This window comes from Schistocerca nitens, chromosome 5 (genome assembly GCF_023898315.1).
Source record: "Schistocerca nitens isolate TAMUIC-IGC-003100 chromosome 5, iqSchNite1.1, whole genome shotgun sequence".
NCBI classification, from domain to species: Eukaryota; Metazoa; Arthropoda; class Insecta; order Orthoptera; family Acrididae; genus Schistocerca; species Schistocerca nitens.
Window position 1 is genome coordinate 268303926 of NC_064618.1, and position 17956 is coordinate 268321881.

Here is a 17956-nt window from a genome sequence, read left to right on the forward strand (position 1 = left end):
GACCTATCACAGTTGCAGTGTTTCACATCAATGATGCATTAAAGTCTCATCGTTGATCAGATCTGAAACGGTTAGGAAATCAATAGGCTCGGGACCTCTCTCTCTCTCTCTCCTTTTTTTTTTTTTTTTTTTTTTTTTTTTTTTATAGGACTACAGTGAATCACAGAAACGCGAGCATTGAAAATTGATTGGTTCAAATGGCTCTGAGCACTATGGGACTCAACTGCTGTGGTCATAAGTCCCCTAGAACTTAGAACTACTTAAACCTAACTAACCTAAGGACATCACACACATCCATGCCCGAGGCAGGATTCGAACGTGAGACCGTAGCAGTCGCACGGTTCCGGACTGCGCGCTTAGAACCGCGAGACCACCGCGGCCGGCGAAAATTGAAAAATTAACATTTTCGTAACGGTTGAAAAACAAACAAATATGCGTTGTTGTTCTCCTAATATCTGTTCATTTTCAAACGGTCTTCGGCTTACTGGGCCGTCGTCAAGAAAGAAGTGACTAGCGTTCAAACGGCTCTAAGCACTATGGGACCTTACATCTGGGTCCCCTAGACTTACAAGGGAATGGTCAGACTTGTCATGTCGAAACCTGTGTTTGCTTTTTTTACCACTGTGAGTTAACATTGCAAGAAGTCTGTATGCAGAATTTTAGCTGCTGGCATGACCTGGAAGTCTGTAAACAATTTTACGAAGTAAGACATTATTGTCGCATGGTTTCCTCGCTTATAACTGCCTCTTGTACAACCCTGACCTCTCTCGCTACGTTATACCAACGCCATCTAGGGACAAGGTGGCGTTAGCTACGCGACGCTCTCTTGCCACAGCAGTGAGAGAGCTGATTTCCCCTGTGAAAGCGATCGTATGATAATTAAATGGTTCAAATGGCTCTGAGCACTATGGGACTCAACTGCTGAGGTCATTAGTCCCCTAGAACTTAGAACTAGTTAAACCTAACTAACCTAAGGACATCACAAACATCCATGCCCGAGGCAGGATTCGAACCTGCGACCGGAACGGTCTTGCGGTTCCAGACTGCAGCGCCTTTAACCGCACGGCCACTTCGGACGGCTCGTATGATAATTAAACATTCGTTGACAAATATGGCTGATATGTTATCTACAACATTCTTTCCAAATAGCTATGAAATAGGCACAAATAAATATACGGTTTAGAACACGTCCAAATTTTATTTCTTGTAACTACCGCAAAAATGCGAAATATTGATACAATGTTCAAAACATAGGTTTTTTGTGCACCAAGAACATACAAGCAAAGACGGCATATGACAGCCCTGCGAGTCACAGACGTTGTTACATGTCCGTAGACATAACTGGGCTGGTGTTAGGAATGAATCTAGTATCAGTATATTTCGAGGAGTGCCACGCATATTTAATCAAATTCTGAAACCGTGTGGAGGAAAATTGATAATGTACTACTGACTGCAGCTTGAGAATATTGTCACGGTAATAGACAGGAAATTGCAGTAATCTGCACACAATAATTTTCTCTGCTAGTTTTCTGTAAAATGCTTTCCACTGACGGAAAAATTCTCTTTCTAAAGGTTGAATAACGTTCGTCGTGCCGGGTAGAATCTGAAGTATCTCTACTTCTTTGTCAGGTTGGGCTCGAAATACAGCTTTTAATGAATCAGGCCTTTTATGACCTGACCATGAATCTAGAAGGAGAAGAGATTTGTTCCCGCAGAACAGAAGAAAAGCATGACGCATAAAAAGTGTAACGTTTTCATTTCCCATTTTTCCAGACTTCGATGCGCAGTTTGCGCAGAACATTGTGCTTTTGACACGTGGTCCTAAACGTCCAGTTGGTCCTTCAAGACACACGTATAGTTTAGGCAGCAATGAACCATCCGGACTAATTATGGGCATTATAGTGTATGAATGGGTGAGTGCAGTCGTGGACTGCGCAATCGCCTCAATATGTTTTTCCCCTTTGAATGACAGTGTTCTTTTCGCACGCATTTCTTTTAGAAAACCTGACTGATCTGCATTGTACACGTACGATTCACTAAAACTAGCGATCTCATTTTTTGCATTCGTAAGAAAAGCTTCTGTCATTTCGATTTGTGTCACTCCATTTTCCGACCTATTTCTCAATACAAATTTTGTTATTTTTCTTGCCACAATTGTATGTGATCTTTTGAAGCGACTAATCCAACTTTGAGAAGTTGTAAATTCTTTAGCGCCCATCGCGTTGGCAATCTCTAACGCCCAATCACGCAAAGTTGTATCGCTGACACTAAATGACTATTGTCTGGCATCGGTAAATAGCTCAAAAAGTCGCGCATTTATCTCCGTCGTAATTTCCAGTGGACTCTTACGTCTTCCAGCAACTTCCTTTTTCCATCTATACAATTCACGTTCAGAACGGACAAAGCGATACTTATTTTGAACAGTACTGAAACGTAGGCGTTTCTTACCACTTTCGTTCAACCAATACGTCACCTCTTTTTCTTTGTCTGATAAGGTAATTGTAGATGCTGGTGTTACTTTCGGAGATAATTGATGATGGTACGTGGCACTATCACTCGAAGAGTCTTCATGAGTGCAACTTCCGTCGGTGTCTTCGCCGTCTGTAGATTCACAGTCTGCAATATCGAGTGTTTCAGTTGTTTCTAGCCACATCTCTGCACCATTTACATGCTCGTCTAGAAGTTTAACAACCATGTCGCACAACACATAGTTTCACGCATGTTTCCTGTTGATTGCTTCATTTGGCGTCTGTGGTATATCTCCATGGCAAGCAGCAAAACATTTACGGGGTTCGCCATCACCTGTGAGGGGAGATTGAATGTTGACCGTAAAGTGGCTTGCGGAGTATAGATGAACATCTCTAACCAGTTTCAGGACGGTATGTTTCGAAATACGTACCAGAAATTAAAAGGACATACATGCCACAGAAACGAATATTCGCTTCCCCTTTCCACCAAAACCGTGCGGCGATATTCCTCTTTAGTAAACGCCGCTATAAGACGGCCGCTCTTCCCGACCATGCGCACAACGCTCGCGACTCGCGATTTCCAGGGGTGGCCAGCCGTCACTGCAAGCGCCAAGCAGGAAACTCAGCCATGTTCGTGATTTTTTTTTAGGTGACTTCCAGTTCATGTCAGCAGCTACAGTTTTGCATACGGACCTTTTGCACAGTTAAATAACAGTGCTAAAAAAGAGCAATACATGTTTCGGCATGACAAGTCTGACCATTCCCTTGTTAGAACTATTAAATCTAACTAACCTAAGGACATCACACACATCCATGCCGGAGGCAGGATTCGAACCTGCGGCCGTAGGAGCAGCGCGGTTCCGGCCTGAAGCGCCTAGAACCGCTCGGCCACAACGGCCAGCGACTAGCATTCACAAGCGACACTAGTATGTAGAAGCCAAAATACTACAGACAATTATACTATCAACACATAGTATATTCGGTTCGTAACATTAGCTGAGAAAGGTCAGATCGAACGCACATCACTCATGTTATGCACCAAGTATATTGAATTATAATGTTAAATTTATATTTACATGATGGATGGTGTCACACACACAGTACATCACGAAAACACGCAATATTAAAATGTGCGAGTTGTATGAAAATAATACTAAAAGGCTGTGGGAAAAAAACAAAGTACCAATAGCTTCTAGAACTGTGATTCCCAACCTTTCTTAGACCATTACCCCCGAGTGCAGTCAGATATTAGCGAGTATCCCTGCCTTCCCCCTCCCCCCCTCCCACCACCACCCCACCCTCCCCCCTAGCCCGCCCCCACTGCCCCACATTATCACCAACCTTAGCACATAACTAAACTTTAGAATTAAAGACTTTTCTTGGAATAGGCTACTTTAATTTTTAAAATGATGAAAGATGAATTATATTTAGTGTGTGTGTGTGTGTGTGTGTGTGTGTGTGTGTATGTGTGTCTGTTAGAATGAATAACGAAGGTATTGGTGGTGCATCGCAATGTTACCCACAACTAGTCCTTGAAAATGAAAGCTAACTATCCACTGTGAGAGCAGACACTTATTACAAAACATGCTTCCCCAGCATAAATACTGTCCATTTCTTGACCTGAACACTGGAACCCATTTAACATCAAACAAGTTCATATGTGTGCATTGTACTTACTGTTAGTAAATAGCTACCTACGGGATTGTGAACCACTGTGTGTCACAGAATATGATTATTTCATCTATTTTTCCTTTCTTCTAGGGCACAAACCATGATAACAGTCATTTTACACCTCTCTATATTTATAACACTAACGAATTACAGACGCTGGATGCGAACCGGGAAGTGATTTAACTTAATGGGAAACGCTGGAGATTTGTGCCAGACTTAGATTCGAAGCCGGGTCTCCCACTTACAAGGCAGATGTGCTGACCACTGCACGATCTGCACACAGTGGTCATCGCAACTGCTCAGAGTAGCCTAGCACATCTCCCGTCAGGCACAAATTCTCAACTTACTCATTCAGTACTAATGTAGTGCCTCTTGCCTATTAACCTCATTACTGGAATTTCGACGATCCCATAAGAGTTCGAGCCTGGTGAGTATCTGCACTGAAGTGATCACTGGCCGAACCCGCCTCAGCTACATATGTGGTGTGTGTTCTTTTGAACACGTCCGATTGATCAGACACCATTTCGATTCTGCAGGCACTGTGGGTCAAGACACAAGGGATTTAATGACCTGCCAGTTGGTGTTGATTTAAATCAGTGGAGGAAGTTGAAAAATTGTGCTAGACCAGGATACGATACCTATGTGGTCGGCAGTAGTCAGCTCCTCTTCTTAGTAAGCAAGAGACCAGGGTTCAAATCCCACTGATTTAAATCAATGCCCACTAGCAGCCAGTATGTGTAATTCCTTTGGATCTTAATTCATAGTAGCTGGTGGTCCAAAAGAGCAAACACTATATATATAATTTTACAGTTCTTTCTGCTTTTGAGTTCCACAAATTATGTGTCATTAGAAGAGCAGCTCTTCTATTCTGTACAACTTCACTCTCCACTATATGGCATCACATAGTCTCCCAAGTGATTTTGTAACCTTTAATTTCCGTTTTGCTACAGTTATCGTGACTATATCAAATTTCTTTAATTTTAGTTATTTTAATTTAATTTTAGATTTGTCTTCTTTGTTGTTTAGCCCTCTTACATTCCACGTACCTACATTAATTGTTTGTGAAACACCAGGTCTTTTGACCTTTTCTTGCCTCGTCCGTCATCTTTCAAGTCCGTCTGGTTTTCTCTGTATGTGAACTATACAGTTAATGATGGATGTGCTCTGAGTAGGTTACCAGCCTATAGTAGATTAAGTTACGTGATGGGGCAGCCACTATGAGGCATCGTGATCCTCCCGGCTTTTGTCCGGGGTTTCTTTCCGCTAGATGAGCTGCTTTCTCCACCGTTTCGGAGTCTCATCTACGCTGGATTTAATCCCCGTCCTGGACTAGGTAGGATTGCCTCTTCCGTCGGCTGAACCGTATTGAAGCTCCTCTCTTCCGCCGTCGGTGCAGTTGATTTCGTCATAGTCAGTCTGACAAGGGGACTGTTTGATTCCTACCAACATTGAGTCAGGTCAACCGTGGGTTTTTAAAGCAATGTTACTCCTTCCCTTCCTCCTTTCTGAAATGGGCTTATAATCGGCTACAGCGCGATTGAAGATTACGTATTTTGAATTTGTAGCCTGGCACTTGTCCATTCAGCCATCGATTCAAACAGTTACCAATAAAAAAGCATTTTTTAGCTGTGTTTAGTCCCTCAAAATGGTAAGCATCTAAGAAAGAACATGGTAATATTTTTCGCGACATTCGATTTCTTTCCTATATTTGAGGCAATAAATGTCCTTAAAGTGTTTTGTTTGAATAAAAATTCTATTACTGTAAACAGATCAGAGACCTGGATGAAAAGTATTTTTCCACATAAGCTAATCTTGAAACAGTGTGAGTCGTTTCTAGTTAACGTCGGTAATTTTTTATTTTAACTGTCTTTGAACCAAAGTGTACTTGATGAGGCAACTCAGTAATATGAACTACTTGCGTAAGCTGAAAACAGTCGCCAGGAATAAACAAAACGGGAGACTAGAGTTGTTCCCGGGTTAGTTTCTGATATTCCGTCGATGTAGTTCAGTGGCTGTAGTTCCTTAAAACTATTTATTTTTCCTCAGCTCGCCGTGCTGATACTTTCCCCTTTGCTCGCACCAGGTACTATAATTCGAAATGTTGACGCTCTGTTATGGTTGGAATATGAGTTTAAAGTCATCGTGTCTATTCCGCGTCCCGGCGTGTGTATAGTTTAGTTGAAATTTCTTTTCTGGAATTAAGAACAATAAAAGCTGTAGAGCTTTATGGCCGAGAACTTAAAGCATATAGTAATGATTTCTCAATAGGCGAAACATGACAGAATAGTGTCGTAAATTTCAGGTGTGAACAAATATGATTGTGATGTCAGTTAAGGGGACTGAAATTTCTAAGAAGTTTCATAAGAAACGATAATAACCTACAAAGAAGGTCACACACAAAATCTTCGTTTAACCATTTCCTCGAGTCGATCAGGAACGCTTACTAGGTAAGATTAAAGGAAGAGAGAGAAAAAGAGTCAAGTAGGAGGTAAACGTATCGTCAGAAGATTGTTCAATCAATTTGAGGATTTCAGATACACCACAGAAATGGTCAATCCTTCCAGATGATGATACTACGAAGAAGGCGATGTGCAAAATGTAGAGCTTTCCTCCAAAAAACCAAACAAAGATCCGACAGTCCTCTGTCAGTCAGGAAACGTTTTAGACCCTCACCCCGCACCCTTTAAAATTCGCGTATTTAGCGAGTGCCTATTTTGGAGGAATTTCGGAATATGCAGAACAGTATCAACAAATAATTATCTTCTGGGGGGAAATCCGCGAATGAAGGGGGAAAGAGTTGGGCGGCAATGGAAGGGGAAATATTATTTTAAAGAAATATTTAAATGACATGTAACAACGAGAAATAAGCGTTACGAAGAATTTGTTTCCTGAATGTGGTAGTTTCGATAACCTTCCAGACTATCAGCCTCATTTTCAGCTTTCTATTTCCTATCGCTTAATTTAGATTTATTTAGGAATCAAATCAGCATCATGTTTTCTGGTCAGTCATATGTTAATTAAGATGTTAGGAGCTCTAATAAGACGGATACAATATTTACTACCACGCCTGTGATCACTGTCAGTAAATACTTGCCCGTAGGATCGCGTAGCGACATTTATTGATGAGTATCTCCAAAACGATGTATTCGTTTCACAGAAATACACATTGCATACTTACTTAGACTCGTAGTAGCTCTTGCGGGTTACGCACGTTTCTCACGTAAGGAAGGAAGGAAGCTTACCGGCTGAACGTAATCGAATGTTCCGCTCTTTCCCGTTCTAGTTACGCCCCGACGCTGATTTTCACACAGTATTAAATTTCAGCGCCGCATCAGCTACGTTCAGCTCGATTAAGCGTCCAGCCATTGTTCTCGTCTTCCTCATGTATTCTTCAACAGGACCAATGACAGGGGGCCCAATTCGTCTTGCATTCCATACACTTATAAACAATGTTCTCTTTTGCAAATTATGCGTGTACATGTTTCGCTAAAGGAGCAGTCGCACTAACTTGTTGTGTGGGATAACTTGCTAAAAACAATGACTTCTTGTCTATGTAATTGTCTATAATTTTCTCCAGTACTTTGGAAAAATCACCTATTATATTTAAATCTACAGAACAACGTTATTTCACAGTTCTACAGTATCAATCAGTTACGGAGAAACAATGAGAGAGAACCTGGAAAGAACAAAACAGAATAACACGTAATTAAATTGAAATTACGTTTCAAGGCATGTATGTGTCACCAGATACCATTGTAACAAGATAAACTGCTCCATTAAAAAAACTATATTTCTCAAACGAGGACAAGAATAAAACAATAACCGTACGTCCAGTAGTAGACGAAGTCAATGTAATGCGTGGTCACGAAATTATTCCATACAAATTAATAAAGCTTAAGGGATGTAATTGAAAATTTCGTTTTCTCTGAAGAAATACACTTTAGAACATTTATCAATTAAAACTTCCTATAACGGGCTCCCACGGTTTTTTCGCTCTACGAAAATTATGTCACGATTAAGTTTTCAGTTTATATTTTGATATGGGCACACAAGCGTATTTGTAGGATGTTCGAATAGAAGACAAATCATCTTGTCGAGAAATCGTTTCAGAATTCGTACAGATAAAGTTAGGAAATCACAGCACCTTATGATGGAGCAGTAGAGTTCCGAAACGCTAGTTTAATTTTTTTCTGTTGCGTCAGGAGAGTCAGTGAAGAGTTTCTCTTAAGGGTTGTCTTTGGAGATTAATGTAGGACCGCGGCTGCGGTGCATTGTGAATGGTTCGAGACTCATTTCGTTAAACGACCGGAATAGCAAGGTCACATTCCTGATGTCTGGGTGTAAGGTTACGAGAGAAGGTGTCACGTGTATTGAACTTTTTTTAAAAATTTGTTGTGGTCTCTGTTTCTGTGGTCGATGTTAGGCTGGGGGTGATGCAAATTAAAATGTTGAATTTACGGTGAACAGTCATTGTGGGGAACTTTTATGTGGAATCGCTGGAAGCTGTTCTGCGGAACGGATGAGTACATGGTGTGAAGATTGTGCCCGTGCATAGATTTTTTTTGGGATTGTTCCTGAGTCGTGACATAAATTTTCGGGATTTTAGATGAACTACCGGCTTCTATAAATCCCTGCAGTCGCGCTATCCTCTGTGTCCTCGGTGGCTCAGATGGATAGAGCGTCTGCCATCTAAGCAGGAGATCCCGGGTTCGAGTCCCGGTCGGGGCACACATTTTCATCTGTCCCCCGTTGACGTATGTCAACGCCTGTAAGCAGCTAAGGGTGTTCATTTCATTGTAATACCGGTTTCTTGTTGCTAGATGTCGTTTGTATAAACTGAATATATGATGGCCCCCACAATAGGGCCATGAGGTGTTCTGGCTTCTATTGGCCTCGGCTTTCTGTTCAGTTTCTCGATTAATACGCAAAATGTTCCGCTTGTCAAAACCGAGGAATGTTTACCAAGTGTTGTGGGTAGTTGAATATAATTAATTTGTAAATGAGACCTCGATTCCACACTTTATCGAAAGCTTTTAATGTCAAGAAACACAGTTCCAGCGCTGTGTTTGATGTACTGGGCTGAGCCTGTGTATTTCCGTGACATAGTATACGGAAATCGGGAGACTGATCGCGGATGTAGCTAATCCAGCCCTGCCTTAGGTAGGTCGCTGATATACCAACTTATTTGACATCCAGAAAGGGAATTGAAACTTCCTGGCAGATTAAAACTGTGTGCCCGACCGAGATTCGAACTCGGGACCTTTGCCTTTCGCGGGCAAGTGCTCTACCAACTGAGCTACCGAAGCACGACTCACGCCCGGTACTCACAGCTTTACTTCTGCCAGTACCTCGTCTCCTACCTTCCAAACTTTACAGAAGCTCTCCTGCGAACCTTGCAGAACTAGCACTCCTGAAAGAAAGGAAAGTTTGGAAGGTAGGAGACGAGGTACTGGCAGAAGTAAAGCTGTGAGTACCGGGCGTGAGTCGTGCTTCGGTAGCTCAGTTGGTAGAGCACTTGCCCGCGAAAGGCAAAGGTCCCGAGTTCGAATGTCGGTCGGGCACACAGTTTTAATCTGCCAGGAAGTTTCATATCAGCGCACACTCCGCTGCAGAGTGAAAATCTCATTCGAGAAAGGGAATTGTTATTGTTCCTCATGTCAAGCTTACGTATCACTCGGGCAGTGTATAGTGACGGTCGGCCGCCAGCCTAAACAAATGAGGACTACGGCCAGTAGTGGGGAGCGGTGCGGGAGGGAGGGGGTGGGGGGCGTGGTAAGCACCGCCTCCCTCTCGCAGGGCAGCCAGCCTACACCCGTGCTCTGTGCTTTAGCGAAAGCAGAAAATCCGAAGGATAGTGAATGCCGAAACTAGTGAAGAAATCTGTTGCTACGAAGTGCGCAACAGTTATCAGAAATATTATGAAATAACAAAGGACACAACTTTTGATAGAAAACCAATGTAATTAAATATATCCAACATTTACGTTTGGCATGAAACGGTTTGACGATTTATTTTAGTCACTTTCAGTCACTCTCGGGGGTTTTGGTATGTGAAACTCATTTATCAGCTGTGTCCGTGACGGACGATCTTTCATGTTCCACTGTGTCTGTATTAGGAGAGTCCTCACTGGAGCCATTAGCACGTATTATGATGTCCTCGGCTGCAGTTATTACGTCATCGCACCTGCTGTAATTATGGTCCACCTCTTGCACTTTTCTGTACTACCTTTCGCAGCAGTTTGGAGTAGCAGAAGTGAAGGCATCGTGTTTCAGTTTCTTGAGATTGGCTGCAGACATGTCGCCAGAGACGTTGTTCTCCCTCATGTACCGTTTAATTTTCGCCCAAGCAAGCTCAGCGGCAGACGAATCACGGTGTGGCCTGCACACTTAGCCATTTCATCTGCTACATCCATCTTTTCACTTTGTTTATTCGCCTGCGCCACAGCATACAGTTAAGCGCTTGTCATGATGTCATTGTATTTAACTTTCCTTTATCGCAGCCATTGTGTCATAGCAACCCTTGGGTAATATTTTGATGGTGTTTTAACCACCTGCCTACAGTGAGCCTACAGTGATACGATGCATTGCCAATAACAGTGACAGAATTTGGCGGAATGTTTGGGAGCACCATCTCCGAAAACCACTTCTCGAAATTCTCAAAGTTCATTTGGCCATGATAATCTCCTTGCACCGATTTCGCCCAGAACTTTAGCTCCTCTTGCTTCACAAACCCGTTTTTCGAACCAACACTTGCCATTTTCATTCTTCTGGAGGCGCTTCAACAGGCCATAACACCAAATACATCTTGTGGCCTCTGCCATCATTTGCCGCATGTCAGAGGGCTGTCAACCCACGACTCGTCAAGATAAAAAATATTTTGTTGATCTTCTCTAATTTTACAATTTTCCTCATGTGTGCAAGGAAACGAGAAGAACAATGTCACCACGTTCTAGCAAGAGATTTCGTTTGTTCAATAGGATTTCCAAACGAATCCCATTTATTTAAATAAAGTTTTTAATGAGGTACTGCCTTATCGCCAGTTCATCTTTTAACACAGCTCTAGAAGTTTTGTGACGTTAGGAAATACTCTGTTGTCTGTAGAACTCTGCAATGGTACGAGGTGTATTCAAGTTCTAAGGCCTCCAATTATCTTTCGCCGGACTGGAAAGAGATAGAAACATGCGCATTGTTTTAAAATGAGGCCGCGTACATTGTCAATACGTCCCAGAGATGGCAGCACCGTACGGCAGATGGAATTTTACCGCCAGCGGCAAGAATGAGAACTGTTTTAAATACTTAAAATGGCGACGTTTTCCTTACTTGAACAGCGTGCAATCATTCGTTTTCTGAATTTGCGTGGTGTGAAACCAATTGAAATTCATCGACAGTTGAAGGAGACATGTGGTGATGAAGTTATGGATGTGTCGAAAGTGCGTTCGTGGGTGCGACAGTTTAATGAAGGCAGAACATCGTGTGACAACAAACCGAAACAACCTCGGGCTCGCACAAGCCGGTCTGACGACATGATCGAGAAAGTGGAGAGAATTGTTTTGGGGGATCGCCGAATGACTGTTGAACAGATCGCCTCCAGAGTTGGCATTTCTGTGGGTTCTGTGCACACAATCCTGCATGACGACCTGAAAATGCGAAAAGTGTCATCCAGGTGGGTGCCATGAATGATGATGGACGACCACATGGCTGCCCGTGTGGCATATTGCCAAGCAATGTTGACGCGCAATGACAGCATGAATGGGACTTTATTTTCGTCAGTTGTGACAATGGATGAGACGTGGATGCCATTTTTCAACCCAGAAACAAAGCACCAGTCAGCTCAATGGAAGCACACAGATTCACCGCCACCAAAAAAATTTCGGGTAACTGCCAGTGCTGAAAAAATGATGGTGTCCATGTTCTGGGACAGCGAGGGCGTAATCCTCACCCATTGGGTTCCAAAGGACACGACGGTAACAGGTGCATCCTACGAAATTGTTTTGAAGACCAAATTCCTTCCTGCACTGCACTCCGGGAAGGGCTGCGCGTGTGCTGTTTCACCAAGACAACGCACCCGCACATCGAGCTAACGTTACACAACAGTTTCTTGGTGATAACAACTTTGAAGTGATTCCTCATGCTCCCTACTCACCTGACCTGGCTCCTAGTGACTTTTGGCTTTTTCCAACAATGAAAGACACTCTCCGTGGCCGCACATTCACCAGCCGTGCTGCTATTGCCTCAGCGATTTTCCAGTGATCAAAACAGACTCCTAAAGAAGCCTTCGCCGCTGCCATGGAGTCATGGCGTCAGCGTTGTGAAAAATGTGTACGTCTGCAGGGCGATTAGGTCGAGAAGTAAGGGCAGTTTCATCGATTTCGGGTGAGTAGTTAATTAGAAAAAAAATCGGAGGCCTTAGAACTTGAATGGACGTCGTATTCCTCATAATTAACTTACTAAAGTCGTCGGCTTATTGAGTATCTCTGCGTCTCTTCCTAAGTGAAACAACATAAAAATAACGTAATTCTAATTCAGCAGCTTCCTAGTTGGAAGCATTCTTGAATATAAACAGCTTTACACTTGTACAGTACAACTTAGGACTAGAACTGACATTTTCTTTCCTGGAGTATCATGGACAGGAGCTTGCAAAGTTTCTAATCCCCTCTACGGTTCCGACAATTATGGCGGTGTAAGTGGGAGCTCACTTGCGGGCCTGAGTAATAGGGTGTAGCAACGTTTTGCTTTTCTATTCCACGCAGCAGCACTCCAGCACATTATGCATCATTTCCATTTTAGGGGTAAGGGGAATCATACTCGAACAGCGTGATGGACCTGCAGTAGCGTCTTCACTCTTTTCACAATACAAGCAACAAATAACGCAAAACACGACGGAGAATACAGGAGGCATTCGGTAATAGTTAGCAGTGCTATAAAAGCGGTGGGATAGGTCCGACCTCAACCGGTAACTTCAGCAACCGTGGATCAAAACACCCCTACCTAAAACTGCCACGATATAGTGTCTGAACAATACCAACAGCGTGCAAAACTCCTACTACGATTATATTTTCTCTACTTAACCTTTATATAACATCTTTTTTAAAAAGTTGTGTGGAGCTGAACAGATGAAGCATAAAACGTACAGATTTAGGCTGTCCCTTAAATTAACTTCCAAAAAAAGCATTTACAATGCACCAACAATAATATAATCGTACTTATTGCATAGGATATAAAATGTAGACTGGCAATGGCAAGGAAAGCGTTTCTGAAGAAGAGAAATTTGTTAACATAGAGTATAGATTTAAGTGTCAGGAAGTCGTTCCTGAAAGTATCCGTATGGAGTGTAGCAATGTATGGAAGTGAAACGTGGAAGATAAATAGTTTACAAGAAGAGAATAGAAGCTTTCGAAATGTGGTGCTACAGAAGAATGCTGAAGATTAGATGGGTAGATCATATAACTAATGAGGAGGTATTGAATAGAATTGGAGAGAAGAGAAATTTATGGCACAACTTGACAAGAAGAAGTGGTCGGTTGGTAGGACATGTTCTGAGGCATCAAGGGATCACCAGTTTAGTGTTGGAGGGCAGCGTGGAGGGTAAAAATCGTAGAGGGAGACCAAGAGATGAATACACTAGGCGGATTCAGAAGTATGTAGGTTGCAGTAGGTACTGGGAGATGAAGATGCTTGCACAGGTAGAGCAGCATGGAGAGCTGCATCAAACCAGTCTCAGGACTGAACACCACAACAACAACAAAGATACGAGCTGCTTGAAACACACAATACCACGGACGCAGGCTGTGATGGACATTCACCTGGGCGTCCATGGGACCTGTGGCAGTAATCCACTATGACAGTTGTCGACTACTTAAACAGTACTGCGGAGCATTTGCATCTCTACATTCTTGATGTATTCCCCTATAGCGATGGCACCTTCCGGTGGGATAATTGTCCCTTTGAAAAGGCCAGCTTCGTATTACAGTGATCTGAAAACACTAACAATGAAGAGACAGTGATGTCTTAGCCACCTCCTTCGCCGGACGTAAACCATCTGAGACTCTATCGGGTGCCAGCTAAGGGTCCACAAACCACAACCACGTCTTGAGCGGCTTACCTCCGGAAACCTACCAACACTTGTCTAATTCACGCCATGGAGAATTACTACTCTATTGGGTTCCAGAGGTGGTCTGTTGAGCACGTCATCATATAGTTTTATCTCATCAATGTGTGAGAAAAACTGAAGAGAAAAACTGCATCAAACCAGTCTCTGGAATGAAGACCACAACAACAACAACACCACTTATGTCATCGGTGTATATGTTCGAAATATCTGTTACCAGTTACTTTACTTTTGTAAATTCACCGCGAGTTTGGTAACAGATATACTCATGTGGTTTCAGTGAGAATCGTACAGTGAAATTTGTAACCATAGCAGGACTGTACACTGAGGTGACAAACTACATGGGATACATTATAATATCGTGTCCTGGCGTAGTACAGCAACTCGACGTGGCATGGCCTTAACAAGTCCCTGGAAGTCTCCTACAGAAATCGTGTGCGATGCTACCTCTGTAGCCGGCAATAATTGTGGAAGCATAGCCGGTGCAGGTTTTCGTGCACGAACGGACCTCTGGATAGTGTCCCATAACTGTTCGGTGGGATTTATGTCGGGCGATCTGGGAGGCCAAATTATTCTTTTCGGTTTTGTCCAGAACGTTCTTCAGTCCAATCGCAAACACCTGTGGCACGTGACATGGTACAATGTCACCCATAAAAATTCCATCGTCGTTTGGGAACATGAAAAACACCAATGCCTGAAAATGGTCCCCAAGAAGCGGAACATAACCACTCCCAGTCAATGATCGGCTCAGTTGGACCAGAGGAACCAGTCCATTCCATGTAAACACAACCCACACCATTATGGCGCCACCAACAGCTAACACAGTTCCTTGTCACCAGCTTAGGTCCATGGCTTCGTAGATCTGCGCCACACTCGAACCCCTACCATCAGCTCTTATCAACTGATATCGATACTCAGATGACCACGCCAGGGTTTTCCAATCGTCTAGTGTCCAACCGATATAGTCACAAGCCCAGGAGAGGCGCTGAAAGAGGTACTCGCATCGTTCGTCTGCTGCCGTACCTCATTAACGCTAGATTTCACCGCACTGTTCTAACGCGTACGTTCATCGTACGTGCCACATTGATTTCTGCAGTTATTTCAAGCGATGTTGCTTTTCTGTTAACACAACGCAGTTCCACTGCTCTCGATCGTTAAGTGAAGGCTATCGGCCACTGCGTTGTCCGTGGCGAAGCCTGAAATGTGATTTTCTCGGAACACTCATGATACTGTGGATCTTGGAATGCTGAATTCCCAAACAATTTCCGAAGTGGAATGTCCCGTTGTAACCTCCCCACAAAATAATTTAATGATGAACCATGTGTAAACTCCCCACGGAAATAATAATAAAAAATGAATTTTTAAATATTTTTACTTCTGAACAAAATTGGTTCCAATTCATAATCTCAGTGCAAAAATGCGTTCACATTTAATGTTCCCACAAAATTCTTTTCTCATTTAATGTTAAGTTCGAAACAGAAAAATTCCTAAACACCAAAATAATAAAAAAATTCAGTAACCTGGTAAATTTTATGACGACAGCAGCGCTGCGCCACGGCCCTGCATTCTGAATAAAAAAGCAAAAAATTCTTACCTCAATCAAAACTGCGAATATATCTGCTCTTACATAAAAAATTTTCGGCACAGCTCCGTGCAATGCTGGCCTATGCTTTGTCATTCATGAAAGAAAAGATAATCCATTGAATAACATCTTTAAATTGAAATGAATGCTTTTTTTTAAAAAAAAATTACTTTATATTATAAAAATTATTATTGGGGCATTTTTTAAAAGAAATTGAATGACAGTTGACATACATTATTAGATATGCGCTAGGCTGCTTCTTTACCTTCTACAATAATACTCATCCTCCAGAGTCCCGACCAGACCAGACTGCCGACACGCGTCGACTACCGCCGACTACTGCCGACTCGCGCAGACTGCTGAAGACTACTGCAGACAAGCGCAGACTAGCGACAAGCAACAACTAACTACATACTGCTCTCTGGTCAGAGACTCTCCTAAGTCTTGCCTGTTGCAGGCAGCGCATACATCGCATACCTCTTACACCGTGTGTCTAGCTCCATCCACCATTCCGAGTTCAAATGGTCGTCGTACAGTAATAATCACGTCGGATACTTTTTTACATGAAGATCCTGAGTACAAATGACAGCTCCGCCAATGCACTGCCCTTTCATATCTTGTGTGCGCCATATGTATATGTGCACTCCGTTATGCCAAGACTTTTGTCAGCTCAGTGTATATGGAAATTATCGAAGATGTCGATCGTTTATTTTGACCGAACTTCAGACGGCTGGGGAGTTTTTCAGGATTTAATTATACCAGCTCCACTAAATTAAAAGAGATTCGCGTTGTGTTCAATGCGAGTAGTTGAGTACCGAACATGGGAGCGCACCAGTTCAAGACATCTATATCTGGGAGGACCTTAGTTCACATCCCCGACAGACAATCCAAATTTAGGTTGTCGATGACTTCCCTCAATCGCGTAAGACAAATGACGAGATGGGTCCTTCACCAACCAAGACCTCATGGGGCGTTAAACCTCAATAATTCCACTCCTTCTAATTGGATGTATTATCTTACTCAGATTTTAAACTTAGTTTCGCTCATCATAAAGCAAAGGCATTCTGTTTTCTACTGTGTGTTCATCACCATCTTTTATTTCTTACATTGATAGGCAAAAAAGAATGTAGATATGTAAGTGACCGTTAATTTTTATTTTCTTGCGACCACACTCGTTTCATATTTTTATGCTGCGGCCTTATAGGTGGCAACTGATTAAACAAAAATCATGAAAACAATTTGTTGTGGTACTTATTTTAACCCTACCTGGGCATTTTGGTAACTATTCCATGTGGTAATGAGATTGTTATACTATTCACCTTGAGAATATAATCTGCATAATTACGTTTATCAGATATACTGAAGCGCCAAAGAAACTGGTATAGGCATGCATATTCAAATTCAAATACAGAGATACGTAAACGGGCAGAACACGGCGCTGCGGTCTACAACGCCTGTAAAAGGCAACAAATGTCTGGCGCAGTCGTTAGATGGGTTACTGCTGCTACAATTGTATGTTATCAAGATGTAAGTGAGTTGAACGTGGTATTATAGTCGGCGCACGAGCGATGGGACACAGGATCTCCGAGGTAGCGATGAAGTGGAGATTTTCCCATACGACCATTTTACGGTACTGTGAATACCAGGAATCAAAAAAATGGTTCAAATGGCTCTGAGCACTATGGGACTTAACATCTGAGGTCATCAGTCCCCTAGAACTTAGAACTACTTAAACCTAACTAACCTAAGGAAATGGGAGATACGATACTGCGTGAAGAGTTTGACAGAGCACTGAAAGACCTGAGTCGAAACAAGGCCCCGGGAGTAGACAACATTCCATTAGAACTACTGACGGCCTTGGGAGAGCCAGTCATGACAAAACTCTACCTTCTGGTGAGCAAGATGTATGAGACAGGCGAAATACCCTCAGACTTCAAGAAGAATATACTAATTATAATCCAGAAGAAAGCAGGTGTTGACAGATGTGAAAATTACCGAACTATTAGTTTAATAAGTCACAGCTGCAAAATAATAACGCGAATTCTTTACAGACGAATGGAAAAACTGGTAGAAGTTGACCTCGGGGAAGATCAGTTTGGATTCCGTAGAAATGTTGGAACACGTGAGG

General features: G+C 42.6%; 1 protein-coding gene and 1 non-coding gene across 2 annotated transcripts in view; both read left to right on the plus strand.

The window, feature by feature from the left end:
* LOC126259740 (uncharacterized) overlaps positions 1-17956 on the plus strand; it is a 459982-nt gene that overhangs the window by 43628 nt on the left and 398398 nt on the right. The window lies entirely within an intron of this gene.
* Trnar-ucu (transfer RNA arginine (anticodon UCU)) lies at positions 8794-8867 on the plus strand. The gene has a single exon. It is a non-coding gene; the product is annotated as a tRNA-Arg (tRNA).